The following is a 7,186-nucleotide window of genomic DNA, read 5'->3' as shown; positions in this document are numbered from 1 at the left end:
GGGGGGGGGGGGGTGACTTCTCGTTTTCTGTCTCTCTGTCTCTCTCTGTCTGTCTGGCGAGCACACACGCCCTATAGCACAAAATCCTTCAAAATAAATAAATAAATAAATAAATAACTCTGGAAGATATTTTCCTATGGGGGTCTAGATATGTTCTTTCATTTATATAAATTGCTTTCTCATCTATAGCCCCAGTCATTCCACCTTGATAATGGGAAATAACCTGTTCTAGTGTTGGTTTTGTTTCTGCAAAAAGACCTTCATGACAAATTATTTAAGACAACTTGCTCTACACATCAATGTAAGGGAAAATTATTTCTTTCAGAGTACTAATGTTCTTGAGAAGGTCAAAGAGTTTATTTGTAAAATATAAAAAGGAAATGCTTTACTCTGGTTACTGTGCTTATTCAAATACAATATTCTGGGAAGGGGTAAGGGAGATCAAACCTTTTCACAATTCTTTACCATCATATTGGGTTGTCAGAGAAGTTATGATGTATTTTTCAGTTTTTCTATGGAAAAACGTGTCATGGCTTTTCAGATAACCCCATATAACGGGTAGTGGTGGTGATGCTCACACTACTGAAATATTAAATGAACAAAGTAGATATTAGCATTATTTCAATTCTTAAACAACCTTCTCTTCAGGTGTTAAATAACAATCAGTAAAAGAACACAGAAAGTTAAAACAGTTCTTAGAACAAAAGTTTATAAAGCAACATGATTAGGAATGGTACTAAAAAGGCTTAGAAGGTGGCATAGCAGTTAAAGTGCTGGCCTCCCACATGGTCTAATTGAGTCTGAGTCCTGGACCGGGTGGTTTGAAAATCACACCAGGCACATGTGCATGCATGCCCAAAATTCTAGGAGAATAATGGAGAAAAAGGAATTATGGCATGGCATTCCCCCTCATGGGTGATTTCTCACTTTCTGTCTCACTATCTCTCTTTTTTCTCTCTGGTGAGTACATGTACCTTATGGCCAAAACCTGAAAAAAAAATGGTACTAAAAATGTTGATCTTACGTTCTAAGTCCAGTTTTTGCAAATCATCTGGAATACATCTATAATAAACAATACTACAGTTATAATTACATTTAAATATACATATACATATATTCAGAAGAAAATCGAGGAAAGAATTCAAATTATTTGAATATTTATTATATGCTGGGTATTCAACAAGGCAAATTGTGTGTGGGACCTTAATTTTACCCCACAGAAACCTACTAAGAAGTGTTAGAGATGTCATTTAAGCTACACAGAGTCATTTAGAAAATAAAGAACAGAGATGAAATTTAATACCAAATCTTGGGGCCAGCAGGTGACATGGGTGTTAAGGGTACTGGACTCCCATAGGGCTGACTGCCGTTTAAGTTCCAGAGGGTGCGGCTTACTTTCTCACTTTCTCTCTCTCTCTGTTCCAATCTGGTCAAATTAAAATAAATAAATAAATAAAGCTAAATTAAAAAAAATTATTTCTGCTTCAATGTCTCAACATTTGGAATATATATACACACACACACACACACACATATATATACACATACATACACATACATACAAACACAATATATCTGGTAGTTGCAACATAACTCTAGAAAAAATAATTACAGTATCATCGATCCCTGGATGTAGTATTTTTTTCTTGTTTGCTTTTCTGCTATCAAACACTGACTTATAGAATACTTATTCATCCCGGGCTGATATTTTTCCTGATATATATATATATTGTCTGTGAATGAGTTGAGTTATCTCTGGACAATATATCTTTGGGGGTCTTCGTTGGAAGGAAAAGGATATAAATCTCTGAGGGATTTTCCCTAGTTCTGATCCATGCTCTTTGCAGCACAGAATTTTATATTTTTATCCCAATTTCTCAGCCAATAAAAGTAGTTTTTAATCTTTCACCTTGCCTCACTGACAGTGTTCCTACAAATATGGTATGTCTGCATGTCTTCTCGTTCTGTACTTCCGCCCCTCTTTTATGCAGGCCAGATTTTCCCATAGCAATTTACACAGCTCATATTGATCATCTGGAAGAAGGAATTATTAAGTTTAGTTTTCAGGATCACACACATCAGAGAACAAAGTTTTAATTTGGGAACTTCAACTATAGGCATCTCTTCTGATGTGTTCTAGTGTTAATGATAATTGAGTCCATTATTTTTGAAAAGAAAAGGGATTAATACCAGTTTATTCTGCCAACTTATTAACCCCCATTTTATTAATTTTCAGTAGTATAAAGTATTTTGTTCATATACACATTATGGAGTAGAGGTAAATTTCTTTTATGAGAATAGTTGAGGTGAGAAGAGTGATTTCAAATCTATTTCTTTTTCATGTCAGCATTGGTAGACTATTACTACTATAAAATATGAAGGAAACTGAGACTACTGAAGACATATCTAGCATTTTCAGGTTGGTTTGTGAAGCTATACATAGGTTTTTGTTTGGTTTTGTTTTGTTTTTGTTTTTTCCAAAACACATATCTTGAGGCCTAGTACACACAAAAAATTATGACAAATATTATTGGCTTTGCACTCCTCCTTTTACAATCTATCATTGTTTTCCAAACACCAGTTTGATTGCATTGAAATCAGTTATTCAGAAAATATGTGCCTGGTTTCCAACCTTGACCCAAAGAAAAAAATTCTCCATGGGTAGGACCCTCCTAAAATGTTTTAATAAATTACTTAGGTGATTCTGATATCCAGTTTTGAAAACTACGACCACAAATTATGGAATCTGAAACCATTTAAAAAACTCAAAAGGTAACTTAAATTTTTCCAAATTAATTTTATTTTATATACAATTGAGCTAACTAATCTATAAAACATAGCAGGTGAACTTGAAGAGCAATAGCAGTAGTTTGTCCCAAACACATGTTTTGTTAAAAGAATTATTTTATTTAACTTAATTTTATTTATGTATTTATTTAAATTTGGCCATAGAGGGACAGAGTGAGAGAGAGAGAAAGAGAGAGAGAGAGTGCAAGCCGCCAAGTCTGGGATTCAAACTGCAGTTGGCCATGTGGGAATCCAGCATCCTTAACTACCACACCAACTACTGTATTCCAAACACACACTCTTAAAACGTAGCAAAAGGGACACCTGTGGACCTCTTAGAACCATTTGGTACTTTTCTTCTGCTACAAATAATGACCTGCTTTGTTATATGTATTGGTTCCTTTTAAGTCATTTTTTTCTTCTATACTTGGACCTTTGGAACTTATTTATTTTCTCTGATATCCAATCTCCTTATTCATTTTTTATTCATCTTTTCATAACTGGTCATTCACACTTCATCTTATCCCCAATCATCAAATCCCCCTCCTTGGGGTCTTGGCATAATATTAAGACAGAGACCAGGCTGTACTGCAAAACATCTTGAGAAAATAAATCAGTTTTAGGATGCCTTCTGATATCATGAAAATAGGGAATATGGTGTTTAAAAGTCAGTTCAGATGTGTAAACATATACAAAATTTTACATAAAGATTAAGAATCTCTTTGTCCTTCCTACAGTTGAATCCTGATTAATGCCTGTTTTCTAATTTTTATGATATCTACACATCATCATAAAAAAATTCATTTTGAGACCATAGATGACGTAATCGTTATGTTACTGGGTTCACACGTAGTTGACCGCAGTTTGAGTCCCAGACCCGATGGCTTAAAACTCATCCCAGGTGCTTGTGTATGTGAGCCCAAGATCCGAAGAGGAAAATGGAGGAGAAGGGATTGCGTCATGGCCATTCTCCCATTCTCCCTCCCTGGGGAGTGATTTATCACTTTCTGTCTCTCCAGCGTGTGTACCTGCCCTGTAGCAAAAATCTCTCTTAAAAAAAAAGAATTAAAAAGATGGAAAAAAAGCAAGACTATAGGTAGAAACACTGGTCCCAGGATAAAAAAGTCTTGCTCAAGGGCTGCATTCAGTGGTCTTGTTTCATTTTATTTTCTTACAAGTTCTTCATATTTTTGTAACAGAAAGCACAGACTTATTAACTCTGAGAGGAAGAAACTTTAACTGGATACAGGTATTCTTGAAATACAAGTAGCCATGTCTTGACACCTCTTTACTGACTAGAAACCAAGAAAAGATAAATTTGAGACTGGCACTAGCCCTGTAAACAATGAGATTCCACAGGGATTATTTACAGACAGCTTCCATTCTCAGTGGTTAATTGGTACAGTGAAACTGTACTGATGGTTAAAGATTTTGGCTATGACTTCTGAATATGTCATAAGACTCCAAAATTAACCTAACTATAAAAAGAGGTAAACAAAATAACAGTAAATACCTTCAACAATTTTTCAACAATTAAGCAAAAATGAAATATATATTAAAGTCAAAATGAGTTTGAGACAGACATAAAATCTTTTCCAGTGTTTATTACAATTACAATTACATCTGTGCATCTTTCTTTTTAAATCCATTAAGAATGGAAGACTATGGAAGCCTACTTTTAGATAAAACAGAATACATATGCTTGGTCTATGATTTTGACAAGCAATTTTAAATGTTTCCTCAAAGTTTAATCTTAGAATTACTTTTTAAAAAATTTTTAAAAAAAATTTTGCCATAGGAAGACCAACAGTTAGCGTAATGGCTATGTCGCTGGACTCCCATGTAGTAGACTGCATGCAGTTCGAGTCCTGGACCCAGTGGCTTAAACTCATACCGGGTGTGTGTACGTGGGTGCCCAAGATCCCGAGAGGAGAGTGGAGAAGGGATTGCACTGTGGCCATACCCCTGGTGGTGGTGGTGGGGGGTGATTTCTTGCCTTTTGTCTGTCTCTCTGTCTTTCTGGCAAGTGCACATGCCCTGTAACAAAAACCTCTCCAAAAAAAGAAAAAAAAAAATTTTTTTTGCCATAGGCAGTATGTGCTTGTTGGAAAGAGAAAGAAAGTGAGAGAGTGAGAAATCACCACCGCAGAGGGAATGGCCATGTCCCAATCCATTCTCCTTTTAGGATTTTGAGCAACCAAGCATATGCACCCAGTGTAATTTTTAAGCTGACCATTCGAGACTCAAATAATGTTGACCATATGGGATCCAGAGTCTTAACCACCATGCCACCTGCTGGCCCCTGTTAGGATTACTTTTAGTTTTTAAATGAAATACCTATATTGCAAAATGTTCTGAAGGTTAAAGTAAGTAAACCAGCATCTAGCTCAAGGCACTAGAACAAATGTTAGGGCTATTTTCCTCTTTTAACTACACTTTGGGAGGATAAAGGGCTTTAAGAGCACACATCCCTCTCCACTTGCAAGAGAATGCATATGGATTTATTTATGTTGATCAGAGTCCAAAGAAACAGAGCACCTATGGTAGTCGAATAAAGTACAACTTCCACCCCCAAACAAGAGGCTAAGGACTCATTTGAGCTATTTTTCTTTTGGTAACTAGAACTGAGACTCAGAAATTAAGTCATATGTGTCAGAAATAATCCACTGTTTATTTTACCGTTTATGTGCCATTTGAAGAATGGAAACAGGCATTTTGTACATTATCAAAGTGGCACCACATACTTGCTCACATTACTGATTTGAGAAACAAGAATTTCTGAAAGAAAATCAATTCCAAACATGAATCAATGCTGAGTCTTTCTATAAAACAACAAATCTTCGACTGGACATTTTACAGAACATCTTCTGTATCATTAATTCATATCATACTGTATATAGCAATTTGACACCTTCATTCAGCACTGAACCTCATATCAGGAGTTTATTTAAGATGTACTCCAAGAGCAATAGCAATTACTTTACAGCAGTGTTTGAATTTAATACTTATAAAACCTATTTCCTGGAAATATGGTAGGAAGTTCTAAGCTCATATATACTCATCAAGACCTTGGGATTAAATTGCCTCCTATCATAAAACGTCTACTACCACCCTATAAATGCTTCTATGGTCACTACTTCATTGTACAGTTTCTACTTCATCCTCAACACACTCAGGTGCCTTCTCTCAATATCATCTGCATTATCATCATCACTTCTTTTCTTATTAAAATGTCTTTATCTTCTTCTTTCTGAGTATTTCTCTGCCTCTGAGATGTTTTAAAGAAATAAAAACCAGCAATAATATCTGCCTCTTTCTTTCTCATAAATACGTGCCACTATTTGTCTTAATATCCCAAGCCGAACATAGAGTTCCTGTTTCATCCTCTCAGTCAGCTTAGGGTGTCTGTGCTTAAGAAGAGACTGCAAGATCCCTGGTGTCATGATGGTTAAGGCAGCTAGATCTGACATACCTGACTGCAGTATGAGTACCAGACCTGGCAGCTTAAAAAACACGCAGGGCACGTGTGCATATATGTACATAATCCTGAAAGGAGAACGGAGGAGAAGAGATTGTGGTACGGCCATCTACCTTAGGGGGTGCTTTCTCACTTTCTCACTTTTTAATATTCTCTCTCTGCCTTTGTTTTTCTGTGGTGAGTGCAAGTGCCCCACAGAAAAATAAAAAAAAAAGAGGGTGCCATATGAGAGTTATTTGCACAGTACATTATTATTGGTTAAAAGAGATTTATGTATTTGTCCAATTCAGGTTTCAGTTTATTGCACGCCTTACTATGAGGTGGCCAAGGAGAATGAGAATGCTTTTTCTACCAGTCAAGTTCTCCCTGACTAGAAATCTGGTTGTTTCTTTTCTATTCTTTCACAGATAACTAATGCAACAGGAAGGAAGTTTAAACTACTACAAATATTCACAGAGTTTACCCATGGCTGATATTTTAATGAAATACATAAAAATTTCTCTCATCTGTGAGAAGAGCACGTGGAACTGTCAGAAATACCCAGGGTTCTTCTTTCTTAAGATCCCAGGATCCTGTTTTATAACCAACAGGAGCTCTGTTTTCTTTTTCTTTTTTTGACGATGCATGTGAGGAGGAGAGAGTGAGCAGGGGAGAGCGAGAGACAGAAATAGAGAAGCCCTTGACAGGCTCTCATCATGCTGCAACCCCTTTTCCCCAGCCACCCACCTTCGCAGTATCTTGGGTACTTGCACAAGCTTCTGATGTGTTTTCAAGATGACCTGGGGATCCAAACTTGTGGTCAGCTATACGGCTTCCAGCCTTCCAGTGTCCATGTATGATTGATGTGCCTCAATGGCTGAGAGAGGAAGTCTGAATATTTTCAATGACTTTGAATTTAAATATAGTTTGAATCTAAATATA

Source organism: Tupaia chinensis, unplaced genomic scaffold, assembly GCF_000334495.1.
Source record: "Tupaia chinensis unplaced genomic scaffold, TupChi_1.0 Scaffold142468_1, whole genome shotgun sequence".
Classification (NCBI taxonomy): Eukaryota; Metazoa; Chordata; class Mammalia; order Scandentia; family Tupaiidae; genus Tupaia; species Tupaia belangeri.
Note: the sequence above shows the minus strand (reverse complement) of the source record.